Source organism: Cyprinus carpio, chromosome A13, assembly GCF_018340385.1.
Source record: "Cyprinus carpio isolate SPL01 chromosome A13, ASM1834038v1, whole genome shotgun sequence".
Classification (NCBI taxonomy): domain Eukaryota; kingdom Metazoa; phylum Chordata; class Actinopteri; order Cypriniformes; family Cyprinidae; genus Cyprinus; species Cyprinus carpio.
This window is the reverse complement of record NC_056584.1, coordinates 20,692,578-20,708,927: the sequence shown is the minus strand read 5'-3', so window position 1 is coordinate 20,708,927 and position 16,350 is coordinate 20,692,578. Positions and strand designations below refer to the sequence as shown.

Below are 16,350 nucleotides of genomic sequence, written 5' to 3'. Positions count from 1 at the left end.
ACAGACTAATTCATTTATGACAAGTGTTGCTGTAGTAAAGAAGTACTTTTATAACAGCGAATACTCTAAGGGATATTAATTTGATGCTGGTTGAAAGCTTTATTGATGTTAGGAAACATCTTTATTTTTTATATATAATTGTAGAGATTAATATTTCAGCCTAATTCATTCCAATTTCACTGCTGCAGAGGAACAAAATGGGCCTGCAAATGTTTAAATGTATGATGTTGCCTTGTGGGCTTTTGTGTATGTGTGTGTGTGCTTCTAAGATTAGTTTTGCAGATTAAATCATGAACAGTGTTTTAGAAATCTAGCTTAGGCATTGTCATGTACATGTACAGTGTAAATCCCTGCTCCACAGATTCCTCTCTTCCCTAAATTCTGAGGGAATATTCTGTAACCTTTGTGGTTGCTAGTGTGAGTTGGGTAGTATAGTAAACACCACTAAGGGGGCGTTCACACAGAACGTGTTTTTTCCATTCCACTGTGCTACTTTAAAAAAAAAAAAAAAAAAATTCTATGTAAGCACACACTTGACAAACATCTTTGACCTTTGCACTCACGTCTTTTGCAGCATCCTGCACATGACGCAGCGTTGTGGCTCTCAAGTTACAAGAACTTCAACTTTTAATAAATGCGTCTCGAGACCTGTCTTGTTCCTCATTCCACTGCCTGCATCTCACTTTTTTCAAAGTAAGCCACGTTCTTTGTGAATGGTCTCTTTTGCATTTTGGACATTTCATTCAATTCCATACCACTTTGTTGGTTGTTGTCAATGTCTGTATCTTTGAATTTTAATTTTGATTTCTGAGACCCAGAGCTTTGTAAGCAGCCACAAAGTATCTCCTCCTTCCAGTGTCCTTCAAAATTGGACCAATCCAGAAGTCAAAGGTCAGTGGGAGCTTTGTGACTTGAATGATGGTGGCACAAATGAATCAGTTCCCACAGGAAGCCAATCCAGCAGCTTTTGCAATGCACAAAGCTGTAAATATGGCTCAGTACATTTGGCTCAGATCTCACCTGCAGAGCCTCATCACAGAGGAGACGTAGTGCTCTCTTCTCTTCTAATAGGGCCCAATGTTCCTTTTCTAATAGATTATAATAAATTATACTGAATTAACATCCCCTGAAGCCATATGTATGTTTGGGGTCAGTAAGATTTTATTTAGTAAGAAAAGAATACTTTTATTCAGCAAGAATGCATTAAATTTATTAAAAGTGACAGGAAAGACTTTTATATTCTTACAAAAGAAGATTTCTATTTCAAATAAATGCTGTTCTTTGGAACTTTCTATTTATCAAAGAATTATGAAAAAAAAATGCATCACAGTTTCCACAAAAATATTAAGCAGCAAAACTGATTTCAACGCTGAAAATAATAAGTGTTTCTTGGGCAGTAAATCAGCATATTAAAATGATTTCTGAAGGATCATGTGACACTGAAGACTGGAGTAATGGCTGCTGAAAATTCAGCTTTGCCATCACAGAAATAAATTACATTTTAAATCCCAATCCCAATCCCAAACTTCAAAAACTGCTGATCTACTGGGATTTTCACACACAACCATCTCTAGGGTTTACAGAGAATGGTCCGAAAAAGAGAAAATATCCAGTGAGTGGCAGTTGTGTGGTAGAGGTCAGAGGAGAATGGGCAGACTGGTTAGAGATGATAGAAAGGCAACAGTAACTCAAATAACCACTTGTTACAACCAAGCTATGCAGAATACCACCTCTGAATGCACAACCCTGTCGAACCCTGAAGCAGATGGGCTACAGCAGCAGAAGACCACACTGGGTGTTGCTCCTGTCAGCTAAGAACAGGAAACAGAGGCTACAATTCACACGGGCTCACCAAAATTGGAAAATAGAAGATTGAAAAAACATTGCCTGATCTGATGAGTCTCGATTTCTGCTGCGACATTAGGGTCAGAATTTGGCGTAAAGAACATGAAAGCATGGATCCATCCTGCCTTGTCTCAACGGTTCAGGCTGCTGGTGGTGGTGTAATGGTGTGGGGGGTATTTTCTTGCCCCACTTTGGGCCCCTTAGTACTAATTGAGCATCGTTTAAACGCCACAGCCTACCTGAGTATTGTTGCTGACCATGTCCATCCCTTTATGACTAGAGTGTACCCATCCTCTGATGGCTACTTCCAGCAGGATAATGCAACATGTCACAAAGCTCAAATCATCTCAGAATGGTTTCTTGAACATGACAATGAGTTCACTTTACTCAAATGGTCTCCACAGTCACCAGATCTCAATCCAATAGAGCAGCTTTGGGATGTGGTGGAACGGGAGATTCGCATCATGAATGTGCAGCCGACAAATCTGCAGCAACTGTGTGATGCTATCATGTCAATATGGACCAATATGGCTTTGAGTGTGTGTGTGTATGTGTGCATGTATGTATGTATGTATATATATATATATATATATATATATATATATATATATATATATATATATATATATATATATATATATATATAACTGCTATTAATCTTCTTGTACATGTTTGTATACTAATTGTGATTTTTTTTAAACAAGATTTACAAAAACAAAAATGGTGCTCAATTATTGCTGACATTAATACCAAGTTTGACTAAAGTCTGTTTATTACACAGATGATTCAGAAGTTAAGGGTAATACTTAATAATTAGGGTTTGGGGTTTAAAACGAGTGTGTGTGTGTGTGTGTGTGTGTGTGTGTGTGTATTTAAGCGTTTCATATTTGTAAGTGTGTAGTCATGTTCCCAGACTGTGGTTTGAGACTCTCTTACACGTGTGCTTTAATTTTTCATCACAAACTGCAAGAAAACGACATAAATTTTTAATTGCAGCACTAAGAAAAGAAGAAATCAAATTCAATATTTACCATATACTTCCTGGGCTAGCAAATCACATGGAAGAGAGGACAGAAAGGTGTGTGTGTGTGTGTGTGTGCGCGCGTGTGTAAAGGTTACACAAGGGTCTCTGCTGTGAAATTGGCAATGTTTAGAGAAAAACTCCTTTTTCCCCTTGTAGAACAAACACCCACATGAACTCTTAGTTTTGTAATTATCTTTTAGAGCTCGTAACACATAATTAGTGTGACACACACGTCCACACTGAAACAGATAACATCAGTATAACACACACAAAAACTATTATATCCAACTAAATTATATTCGCACTGCACCAGTACTGACTGATAATCCTCTTCATGCATGTGATGCTTTATATGAATATCTTATTGTTTTTCTTTGTCATAATTCTGTGTTCTATAAATATCCTGATGCTCTGCAGCAGAGGGACTGTTCAGGCAGAAAATACACACACATACACACTCACTGGCAGAACTACGGCACAGCACACACATGAATGCATTATCTCGTAGACACACAATCTCAGATTCATTCATACTTCAGCACACACACGTTTCAGCTCTGCCAATCGTGTTTGCACACACAAATATACTGGCACTAACAAGCCATCTGGGCATTTACGCACAGAGCACAGACTTACTCTGTCCCTTTACTCTGTGGCATCACTACACAGATATACAATACTGTGGTGATGTTACGTCACAAATACACATTACAATTTTAAATAACTTTTTTTTTGTATTCTTATGTATTTTAAAATGGTATTCCTGTGATTGCAAAGCTGACTTTTCAGCAGTCATTACTCCAGTCTACGGTGTCACGATCCTTCAGAAATTCTTCTGAAATATGCTGATTTGAAGCTCAAGCAACATTTCTCATTATCAGTGCTGAAAACAGTTGTGCTGCTCAATATTATGTAGAAACCATGATGCATTTTTTGATGAATGAATTCTTGATGAATAGACAGTTCAAAAGAACAGCAATTTAATGGCCTTCTTACTCAATAAAAGTATTAATTTCCTTATAAGTTTCAGTTATTTTCTAGTTATATTCTGTATATGTTATTTTCATTTCAGTTTATGAATGTTTTCCTTTAGATTTAGCTGTAGTTTTCATAAACAGTGATAACACATTATGAAAGTTATGGAAAAATGTCTCATGTTAACTATTTTCATTCCTTGGTTCTAATGTATTTCCACTTCTAAAGCACTGATTGTCCAACTTATTTATCTATAAGCCTTAAGCCTTGCCGCAAGCCTGTAGTGTATGAGTGTGTGTGTGTGTGTGTACCTGGTATTACTACATTGAGACCAAATATCCCAACAAGTAATACCAGTAATATTTGACCTTGTGGGGACATCATACAGAATGAAGTAAAAAAAAAATCTAAAATAGCAGAAAGTTTTCTGTGAGTGTAGGGGATAGAAAATACAGTTTGTACAGTATAAAAATCATTGTGTACTGAATGTCCCCATAAAACATTGGAATGTGTGTGTGTGTGTGTGTGTGTATGTACGATGTTCTAGATAGCCTTGGCTTTGGAGCAGCTGTGGTTTTAAGGAGTCAGAGGATACACACACACTTTGACCTCTGTTAAAGATGACAAAAGAGATTAATGTCCCTTCATTTGTTGTGTGTGTCTATGTGTTAATTTCCCATCAATGTGCATTAGAGCTGGCTACTATAGGTGTTGTCCCCAGTAGGTAAGACGACTGAGGGTGGACACTGGACAGACGTGCTGAGTCAGCTGATGGACTTTTTGCCTGCCACAAGCCCCTCTAACCACGGGTGAAGACAGACAGCTGAGGTCTATATCTGCTGTTCTCTGGATCTCGGTTCATCAGCCTCTCCATGACTGCTGTGGGCACGGTACGCCAGAGTCTGCTCATTGATGAAAATGTGAGTAGTGTTTGCTTGTGCAAGACTCGCCACAACAATTCTAGAGTGTTTCGAGGAGTCAGAGGGGTGAATGAGGATATACACACAGTTTGAGTTCTGGAAAAGATGACAGTAGGGATAACTGTCATTTTAACTTGAAAAGCAAGGACTTCAAATATTTGCTTGACTGGCACCAAACATTTAATATATTTGATCATATTTAATAAATTAATTTTATGGTCCAGGATACAACCCCAGTTAATTTCTGTGAATGAATGTTCTATTTTTTTTTTAACTGTAACACAGTAAATTGTAAATTCTTTTTTCCTGCAATTCTAATTCAAATTCCAGTTATACTTCATTCAGATTTTTTTTTTTTTTTTTTGCATGAATTGAAAGGAAATTTCCCATAATGCTGTTATCTGAATTGGTTGAATATGGAGTAGGAATGGCACTAGCAATGAACTTCACAGATTTAATTAATGTCAGTGTGAATGAGGTTTTACAGACTGAGTTACGTGCCTTTGTTTAATATTCAAGGTTAGTGGTTTGTTCAAATCCCTGGTTTGTTACTTGGTTAATGTTTGTGTCTGTTTGCTGTATTTGCTTTCATTTAAATTATTATAAGTCTCACATTAGGCAGCCAGCTAAGCATCAAAGATCCATTGATTTGGAAGCAACTGGTAATGTGTGGTCAAAAACACCAGAGAGATGTTTGACTATCAGCTCAGCAACGATTGATGTATTTATTGATTCACTCCTGATTTGATTTGTCCTTCACTCAAAATACCCACAATCCAATGATTTGGTCATGTGAAGGGCAGTCATAATTAGAAGAGGCTGGTACAGTGGGCTGCTTACCCTGGGCACAGTCTTTCTCTCTCTCACACACACAAACACACTTTCCTTGGCTGGAAGTAAGACTGATAGTATCGGCATTAATGATATCTGCGGGAACACAGATTAGGTGACTGATATGTTTTGGATCTGATTGTCAGTAAAAGGCCTAACAGATATTCACTTGTAAACAGCTAAACTGAGATAATTTCTTAACTCTGTACAGCCCTGTATGTCAACGAAATTGAGCTTATATTCAAAACTAATACATTTTCTTACGTAAATGTTATATCCTCAGAATATGTTGTGTAGCGTCTCAGGGAGTTTTAAAGTTAACATAAAATGGGTTTGCAACCCATTTTGTTACATTTATGCTAACAGCTGATGCTTTTATTCAAAGCAACATACAGTGCAACTTTCAGTGTATAATTTTTACCAGTATGTAATTTCAGTTGACCTTGGCACTGCACCAGTCACAGGAACAAATAGTTACATAATGTGAGGCATTTCACGGTAGGATAAAATAGGATAGTCAATGAGAATAAAGGTCAGACAAGACTTGATTTTTCTCTCTATGACAGGTGGTTTGGAAGAAAAGGTTTGAGAAATAAGAGAGTTTGGTTATGTTGGATGAAAAAAAATGTTTCAGTTCAGAACATTTTTACATTTTGATTAAATATTATGAAAAAAACCCCAGCTTTCTTTTGAATATACACAGAAAATAGTTCCCAATATGACAAGAGTATGACATCTAGAGAGTAATATGAAATATGGCTATAAAATGCTATTAAAAGGTAACCCAAAAATGTCAATTCTGTCATAATTTGCATGTCCCAATATCGTTCCAAATCTGTGACGTTCTTTATTGTGAGGAACACAAAGTGGCAATGTTGTTTGTATCCCAGTGTTCTTTAAAAATAATTTTATGTTCCATGGAAAAAATAAAATCATATAGATTTGGTACAACATAATGTTACATTTTTGGTTGAACTCTCCCTTTAATGAGAACACAAGGATTTACACAAAATTAATGATTATAAATGTACACATTATTATTATTATTATTATTATTATTATTATTATTATTATTATTATTCAGTTCTCTGATATGGCTGTCCTAACAAATTTTGGAACAACATCTATTTATGGATGGCCAGTTCTGTTATTCGTCCAATCTGGCGGTTTCTAGTCTACAATCTCAAAATGGTCCAATAATGTTAGACATTATTCCGGCTGGCTGATGTATCAGTCTATCAGTAACACGAAATGTGATATTACATTAGATCACGCTATCATAAAATCATACAATTACACATTTTGTGGAGGGTAATTGTAGGTTCACAGATGTAAGCTCAAGAACAACATTAGACAGCATGCAGCATTAAAGATTTAAGGCTTCTAGACCAAATTAAATATTTTTGACCTCTTGCTCCACGCAATTATTTCACATATCGTCATGCGTGGTATTTTAAACATTGTTTCAAGGCACGCGCGCAGATGTGATATTACATGCACATGAATTCTGGTGCATCTGATCGGTCCCAGCTGATGCGATGACGTAGACGCGTGTGTCCGCGTGTGTTCGGCGGAGGGTGTGTTTCCAAGGCGAAATCTGGAGAAGGGAGGCGGAGATTGAAGGGGGGCGAAAGAGGTGAATTTAATTCTCAATATTTGCCATCTTAAAATTGTCCCTTTCGTGATGCACGGAAACACGAGCAGGACAAGACTCGCAGTCTCTCAGCTGCACGATCAAGTGAAGCGGTAGCCTAATTAAGCAAGCGGGGTTGTAATGCATGCAGAAGAAATGCACATATGCTGACGGATGGAAGGCTTCAGATGCAGCGGTTGCACTGGTGCTTGGTCATGAAATGAAACGAGACCCGCTCGGTTGTGAGAACACCAACTTGTTTCCTGCGCTATAACGTGAGACGGACAGAGAGAGAGGGGGGAGGAGGGGGCGCGAGCGTTCGTTCGCCGCTGTTGCTCGGGGCTCGCGGAAGAACCGATCACATGGATTCCAAGGTTCCATTTTTCAACAGCGCTTCGATCTGAACGCGCGCTGACAGCCCCGGTGACCAGCGCATCCATCAGAGGCGCGCGAGGGAAAGAGGCATCACTTCGCCGGTTCCATCGATCTGCCGGAACTGGACAGGCACCGGAGTCGGTCCGTGTGTGCGGAGGAGGGCGAAAGCGGCCCTGGGGTATTTCTGCCACCGAGAAGCAGTCAGCTGCACGCTTAACGGAGAAGAAACGGATCTGGCTGGAATATTTGGCATCGCCGAAAATCATTTAGGAGGAAAGCATTCCTCATTTGCTTAAATCACAGGTACGTACCTTCCGTTCAGTGCGTTTGCGCGTCGCTATTGGTTAGTCAGCGATAATTAGTGCAGTTCGAGGCGCCACCGGCTTTATTTAGGGATAGTTGGAATGTAGCGAATTTTCTTTGGTAAACGGCAGGCGCTGCTCGGAGTGCATGTGATCAGCGCGATGTGGATTTACTGTGGAGCGAGAACGTCTCCAAATTTGCGTCACAGGATCATTTCCACCATAATGCCACTCAAACGTAAAATAATCACTGGCAGTGCTGAAATCGTAATTGTAGTGATTACAGAAAGAATTATAATGATTTCTATGCCTTTATTTTTATGATAAAATATGTGGATTTAGTTCATGCTGATTTAGAAACTCATATGGATCATCTGGGCTGAGAACCGAGAACCGGTTCCATGTTTTAAATAATAATTTCCTGACGTTTCCGTCAAAGGTTTTCGAACGTGCCTTCTTTCACTAATGCGGACAGATCAGCGTAATAAAATACTCTTGACAGTGTTTTCTGCACTACTATTCAGCGGCAACACTACCACCGAATCTATTGATCAGTATAGTTCGATTCCCTAACAAATGACTCTTGTGAGCCGGATCTTTTTGACTGAATCAACAACATACTACGCGGCCAATGTAGACCGATTCCCGAACGATTTACTTGTTTGAGTCGGTTCTTTTTAGTGATCCAAAAATTCAGTGCGGCCGATCTAGTTCGATTCGAACGAATGACTCTTATGAGCCGGTTCTCTTAGTGAATCAAAAACAAATAAATCACTTAGTGAATTTATTTGAGTCACTTACTGATCAACAATTTATTATTTTTATCATGTTCATCTTTTTACTGCTGAAGGAAGTAAATATGAATAATTCTTATGTCTATTTTGTTGTCTTCAAAAGTACTAAAAAACGCTCATAGATTTACAATCTTAACCAGGATCATTAAATTCTACTCCCATACCTGTGGAACATTTATAAGGAGAAATGTCACTCTGTTTGTTGACGGATCCTCCTCTATTTGTCATTTAAATGAAGGACGTGTGCGTTTCCACGGATGTATCGGAACGTCCCTCACAAAATCCCAGCATCCTACACATCATATTTGGTCCACCAGTTTTTAGGTCCCTTATGCTGTATTTATGTCAAACATGATGGTAAAACTCATACTTGAGGCAGAGGGGTTTTGTTAGATGTACATATGGTATTGTAGAGTTAGTCATCTGATGTGAGTTCCTCATGTTCTTTGGGGTCCGAACAGGTAAAGAGAATCTGCTTAGATATGTGATTAATTCAGAACAGCTGCCACCTGCCACACTCTCCTTCACTCTGTTTATATCAGGTGTCACCCCAACAGGGGATTTCTTAAAATAGGGTGGGGGGAGGCTCATGTTTGTGGGTGTCTCTAATTCGCCCTGTCTCCTGTTACCCTGAGAGACGTGTAGCTCTTCTTCTTTCTTCACCATACCAGTGAGAGCCAAAACTTTGGGAAACAGAAATGCTGCTGACTGCAAACTTGCTGTTGTGCATTTGTGTGGTATTTGGCTTTACAGTGTAATTTGCAGGTGTGAGTGTGTATGACAAAAATACATACATTTGTATACACACTCACCGACATTACTGACTGCTACCAATTTTTTTCTCTAATGAGCACACACAATTCATTAGCTTAAAGGCCTCATTAGTATGTTAATTAGCCTGAGTTGTTCATAGGCCTTTTGTGTGAATATTTGTGGTCTGTTCATTGTCTGAAGTGATCACTAAGATGCCTCTCAGCAGCAGTTGTCAACAGTTGCGTATGAACGGATTTGCTGAGGGTTCTGTGACACAGGCTGAGGTGTGATATATATGAGAAGAAGAGAGCGGAAGAGTTAAGAAGGAAGTTTCCAAACATACTTTTCCCCCACGATTTACACCTAACGTGTTGCACGTTTACTAGTAAGTCCTTGACATAGAGAATTTGTATGCTTCAAAATGCATCAAGGCAGCTATTTGCTATTTGCCCATTGATTACAGGTGCCAACAAGGTACTTTAACACATGCTGAGATCCACATGATCGTATTAGCCTGCAACCCACAGGCATCTCATTGCCATGGGAACAGCTGAGGCGGTGGAAAGGAGACTACCCACGATTGGCTCACTATGCTGAAACGCTGCCAGTCATGTTTCTTGAGAGGTCTGACCTGGTCTTGGTATGAATGAGATTCAAACTCACAATCTGTGTGATTGGATCAAGACATTGCCCATGGCTCCTACTTTAACCTATCAATATCATTTCATTGGACCAGTATTGCAGATGTATCTATAAGCTACTTATAATTAAAGGGGTCCTATTATGCTTTTTCACTTTTTGAATTTTAGTCAGTGTGTATGTTTGGGCATAAAAATATCTACTAAGTTACAAATCTCAAAGTCCACTCCAAAGGGAGATATTTCATTTTTAAAAAAATCCCTTTTCATGAGCTACAACAAATGGCTCGTTTGGACTACAGCGTGGTTTTCCGGGTTTTGTGATGTCACAAAGCGGCCCATTAGAATATCATTAAAGTGCCATTTCCAATATTGCCTTTCATGCAGTGTTAATGTAGCTGTATGTGTATGTAAACGATCTGCAAATTAGTAAACCTGAAAGTGCACAGTAAATAAAGTTATTGTCTCTCAAAATAAAGAATCGACTCTGTACAGCCTAGACGAGTCATTATTTATTCTACACGTCACAGGGTAACACATTTGCATAATGCGTGCCTTGACGGTTAATTGTTAGGGAGTAATTAACTTGACCCTGCCCACAAACACGTAATTCTACTGACGACTGCTTCTCTAATCTCGGGGAGTCAACGCGGGATTCACAAAATGCTTGCTGTTGAAAGATGGATCAGTATCCTGTTTATTTGGACCAGCTACTCCACTGAATCACAACCTGTAAGTATAATAAATAATAGATGTTCATATTTTCTATAGAGCGTTCAAAATACAGAACTATTGAAATAGGCATTTCGTTTCAGACAACGCTGTACGCCGTAGAACAATCACAACAGACTAGGCCATCTGACCAATCAGAGCAGAGCAGGCTCGCGGATAGAAGGAGTTTAGAGAGACTGAATCTTTGAACTGCTTTGAACGAATCGTTTGAGAATCGCTGGAAAATGAGGTGTTATTAAATGCATATTTTGAGAAAACGAAAGCGTTCTTTGACCTTGCATGCATGTAATCCTATCGTAGGAGACTCCCAAAACAATATTAGGAACTGTAAAAATTGCATAATAGGGGCACTTTAAAATAATTCCCACCTACGGAAATTCGAATGGTTGGGGGGAGGGGAGGGGCGAGGTCGTGGTTAGAACGCTTGGTTGAGTGCATCAGACAAGACGACGATGACAAAGAAGAAGTGCTGCCATGTTTTTTTCACCCCATGCCTTTTGAAGTTCCTTGCAGCAGATGTTTTTTACGTCACTTGGCATTTTAATGCAGTTATTACACATGCAACTGAAGAATATAATATTTTTAAATGGTTGTTGGCATCGTATCTAAAATGTGATTAAGCCACAATAAACAAAAAAACAACAATAACGTTACCACTTTAATATGTCTTGCAATATCCTTGCATGCAAAGGTTCTGCACAATCCTCTTGTTCAATATTCTCGGGATCTGAATCAGGCAATATTGATGCTATCCTTAACTATACCGGAGCAGCTGGAACTTGCTGCTTTGGCAAGGGGTGAGGCAGTACTGAAACACTATCTAAGCTGTTTGCCGATCACAACGCACTGGGACAGCTAACCAATTTAAATATAATTTTGTTTTTGGGAATTGGTGCCTTCTTTAAACCCTGAACTAATCGAGCCGTTTGTGCCAGGCTGGGGAGAAAGGTATTGTAATAATGTAAATTATGTGAAGAATAATGCATTTTTCGAAGCACCAAGCATGAGAGCACATTCTAGTACACCCCCAAAACAAAATCAAAACTCATGTTGTTACAAAGCTGTATGACTTAGTTTTTTCTATGGACTTTTTTTTTTTTTTTTGACAAAAAGTCAGTGGGGTTCCATGGATTGTTATTGTTTAAATTGATTAAAAATAATTTTCAGTAATTGAAATAAATCTGAAATAAAATGACTATATCTATAAAGAGCAGGGTATGGTGCGTGAAACGCCAAGGTCATGGGTTTGATTCCCAGGAAAAGCAAGAACTGATAAAATGTAAATCATTCTGGTCTGCCAGTTGCATTAAATTAAATGCAAATGTAAAATATAAATATTAGATGAGCTTAAACCGAAGAAAAACTTTAAAACCTTGAAATGTTTTCTTGGAAACTAACTGAAATAAGTTGAAGTACTACCTTACTAAAACTAAATCAACAGAATGACAAAAGTACATAACAAAATTGCTAAAACCTAAATTAAGATGAGAATAAAAATAAAAGATAGTCCAAAATATTATTAAACCCATAATAGTATATAAATTATACTAAAATAACACTGGTACCATTTTGTTTGGACTGCAGTATTCTTCAGAATATAATTTTTTCTTCTTTCACAGAAGTCACTCACTCCATTTTTCACCAATCCACATAGTAAAGACATAGTATGCTCATAGTCTTTATATCAAATTGTCAGATTATTTCGAACCAATGAATTGGCGTCTGACAGAAAAAGAGTGAGAAAAACAGACCAAGAGTGGTAGGACGATGAAAGGAGAAATGTGTAATTGTAAGAATGGCAGAGCTACTTGCTCTCCGACTTATCTCTGTGTGGGCTTTCCATGCAATGCTGTGTGAAAGTGTGTGTGTCATCTCTTCTACTGTATTAGTGCATTACCTTTTCTTGCTGGCATTGACTCTGATGCTGAGAGAGTGAAAGAGTCGGTATGCGTGTGTGTTGTCATCTCTGTCAGCACTCTACCGTCTCATGGGTGTATTTGGAATAATGTATAAGATCTTTTTCATGTTCTGAAGTGTGTTTGCTTACCTCCAAGAGTGCATCAACACACGCGCGCACACACAGACACGAGACCTGCACCTTGAGACTTGGAGAATCAAATTGAGGTTTTAATACACAGTGCTTTTGGAGGGTCAAACTGGGATTACACCCTTACACACATATGAATGCATGTGACCAGAGTCTTCTGTGTGGGTGTTTAGCAGTGAGATGTTTCCTTCCAGTTCTCTGAGCAGCTGTGCACTCCTAATTCACAATGCAATATCATGACCTGGGGATTATCAGTTTATTTACCTCATTATAAGACATGCAAGACTTTAATAATCAAGGGATTTTGTTAAATTAGTGCTGTTTAGTTATATTTAATTAACTAAACATGTTTCTAAACATGCATCTTTGCTAAATAAAAATACTGATTTCTTAAAAACAAATCTAACTGACCCCAAATTTTTGAACCTAAAAATAGGTTATATATATATATACACTAATCAATAATTAACACATTGATTTAAACATGAAATTATTGATAAGTAAAAATTCTATGTGATTGCTTGTGTTTATTTAATTATTGGAGTACATGTTACTGAGAATACTATTCTGTTTTTTCTACTTCAAAATTTCATGTTTAAATCAATGTGTTAATTTGCCATTTCTGTGTAATTATTTGTGAAATTTGCTAACAGTTCCTGAGTGAAAATAGTTTCTACACCATTTTTTTTAGTGTATGTAAAACATCGGAGCAAATTATGATTTAAGTATCACTATTTTGTTTTTTGAAAATCTGCAGTCATCGCAGCCATAGCTACTACTATACTGAATGTGTCTTGAAAAGCCACAGATGAGTGTGGAGCTGCTCACAGATGACATTTTTGTTGTATTTCTGTCTTTCAGGATGTTTAATTTTCAAATAATGGCCAGGCGGACTCCAGGTTCAGTGTCATATGATTTGTGAGCAGAAAATGAACAGTTAAGTTTAAAACAACCCAAAGGAAGTGCTGTAAAGGAACATTCATTTTTTTTAATTTGTAGGGATTATTTGATAATTAGAAAGTTCTAAATTATGCATTATTATAATTATATATTCAATTATAAAACTATTTACATTTAATGCATCTTTGCTAAATAAAAATACTGATTTCTTAAAAACAATTTTTTTCAATATATATATATAATGTATTGGTATTGGTATGTATCATGTATAGGTCAAACTGAGGCTAAGATGTTACACTATATAAATTCCCACAACATTTGACCTTTGCTAAACAGCAGAAGTAAAAATTCTATGTGATTGCTCGTGTTTTTGCATGTATATGAATTTAGCAATCGTAGTGAAACAGTAGTAACTTTACATCCATGTGACATCAACTACATGTAAGACTCACTATGCTTTGATGGTAATGTTGTGTGATAGTTTGGTTGTTTGGCAGTAAATAAACATTCTGGTCACTGTGGTCCAGTGGATGGGATTCAGTTTCTCTGATGAGCAGATACAAACCCACGCTGGGCCCCAAAACGCACACACATCCAAGCTTTGTTTGATTTTTATGAGCATGATTTCAGAGACTCATAAAAATATTCCTGTCCCACGCGTTCGATTGTGTTGCTATGGTAACAGGTGCTGACTTTATGTGGAGGGATAAGACAGATCTTTAGCTTCAGACACTCAGCGGCTATTCAGATATGCTACATAGTGCCACCTCAGACACACACACTTTTGGTTAGCTCCCCTTGTTTTAGAGTTTTTAAATAAAATGTTGTCATATGGGATTGTTTACTGAGGCCTGTCATATTAGTGTAAGGGACATGTTTTAGTGTCCTATAAGTAACAGGAAAAGGTAAAGAGGGGTTACAAACACAGACAAGATTGTGTCTGTGTGTGTGGCAGTGTATTTGTAAAATTAGAGTTACACCAGTTATAACCCACTATTTGCTGTGACTAATTTATCCCACATTCTCTAACTTATCAATAGTGGGTCTCTCTCTCTCTCTCTCTCTCTTTCTCTCTCACACACACACACAGTCTAAATTGCATCAGTCTAAATCTAATCATCTATAATCAATCGGCGTGCTACTTCCATAACTTCTAGTTACAGGCACATTTCACATACATACTGTACATACAGACAGGAAATCCTATTTAACTGCGTGGTAGACCACCGCAGCCCTGCTTTGAATCATCCCTCTATCCATGTTTAAATATTTCAGCTTCATAACACTTCAGTTCTTTCAACAGCATCTGTGACTGTGACATAGCGTTGATTACCACAGAAAATAATTTTGACTTGTTTGGCTGATTTGACCATATAGCTGCAAGACTTAAAGGGATAGTTCACCCAAAAATGAAAATTTTGTCATTAATGACTCGCCCTCATGTCGTTCCAAACCAGTAAGACCTTCATTCATCTCCGCTTCACAAGTTAAGATATTTTTGATGAAATCCGAGAGCTTTCTGACCCTGCATAGACAGCAAGGGTACTACCACATTCAAGGCCATGTGACATCAGTGGTTTAACCTTAATTATACAAAGTCACGAGAATACTTTTTGTGCTCAAAGAAGCCAAAAATAATTATTTTATTCAACATTTTCTTCTCTTCCGTGTCTTCGCCATGAGAGTACCACGACGCATGCGTGTGGTGCCGCTGACGCATGAGCTGACGTGGATGGTAATAAGCTTTCATGTGTAAAGTTTGTGTATGGTAACACAGTATAACACACAATATGTGATTACAGGCTTCTTCCTCTTCCTCTCTTCTTTCACCCTTCATTTATTGTCACATATGTAGTGTAGACAGAGAGGAGGGAGAGTTGGGGGCAGCTCAAGGCTTCAGGCTGGGCTCTTTTGCTTTACAAAACAGTTTTTCCTCATTAGGCCTTCTGTTTCTACACTGTGCTGTTTACTTACAGCCCACTGCATATGTGTGAGTGTGAGAGTGATTGTTTTACTCACTATAATCAGGTCTGGCCTGATGACTCTTGCATAGTCCACTTTTGCTCATCTGCATCTGCATCTTATGGGTTTATGAGTTTTTGGAGTTTGATCACGCAACATATTTAAACTCTTTCCTGAATGTTACAGTAGTTGCAGGAATCATAAAATATTTAATGATTCTGGTTACCTAATGGTTCTTCTTACTAATTTGTAGAAAGAAATAATTAGGATTAAATGCAGGCTTTTCACAAATTAAGATATCATGTGTCACCTCTATAATCTGTGTTTATACTTGCCAAAATGCTGAAGCCTGCATTTAAAAAGTCAGAGAATCAGTACAAATTCAATCATCTCTCATCAGATTCTCTCAAGACCAAATTATCTGAAATATGCTGTATATAAAGTAATATTTTTAAATGTCTTTTAAAATCTCTTATACTTAAAGTCTCTTATATTCATCAAGGCTACATTTATTTAATCAAGAATACAGTAAAATGGTAGTATTATTACAAGAAATATAACAGAAATATATAGAAATATAATTAAAATTTATAATAGTTGTTTTCCCATTAATAAATTT

The 16,350-nt window shown here is 37.6% G+C and overlaps 1 protein-coding gene across 3 annotated transcripts in view; it reads left to right on the top strand.

The window, feature by feature from the left end:
* Nucleotides 1-7,191: 7,191 nt before the first annotated feature.
* The window catches only part of LOC109056387 (sodium/calcium exchanger 3-like), a 37,087-nt gene continuing 27,928 nt past the window's right edge, over nt 7,192-16,350 (top strand). For all 3 annotated transcript variants that reach the window (XM_042769287.1, XM_042769286.1, XM_042769285.1), the window contains exon 1: nt 7,192-7,906. The gene's annotated coding sequence lies outside the window, so the exon portion shown is untranslated. The remainder of the gene's footprint in view (nt 7,907-16,350) is intronic.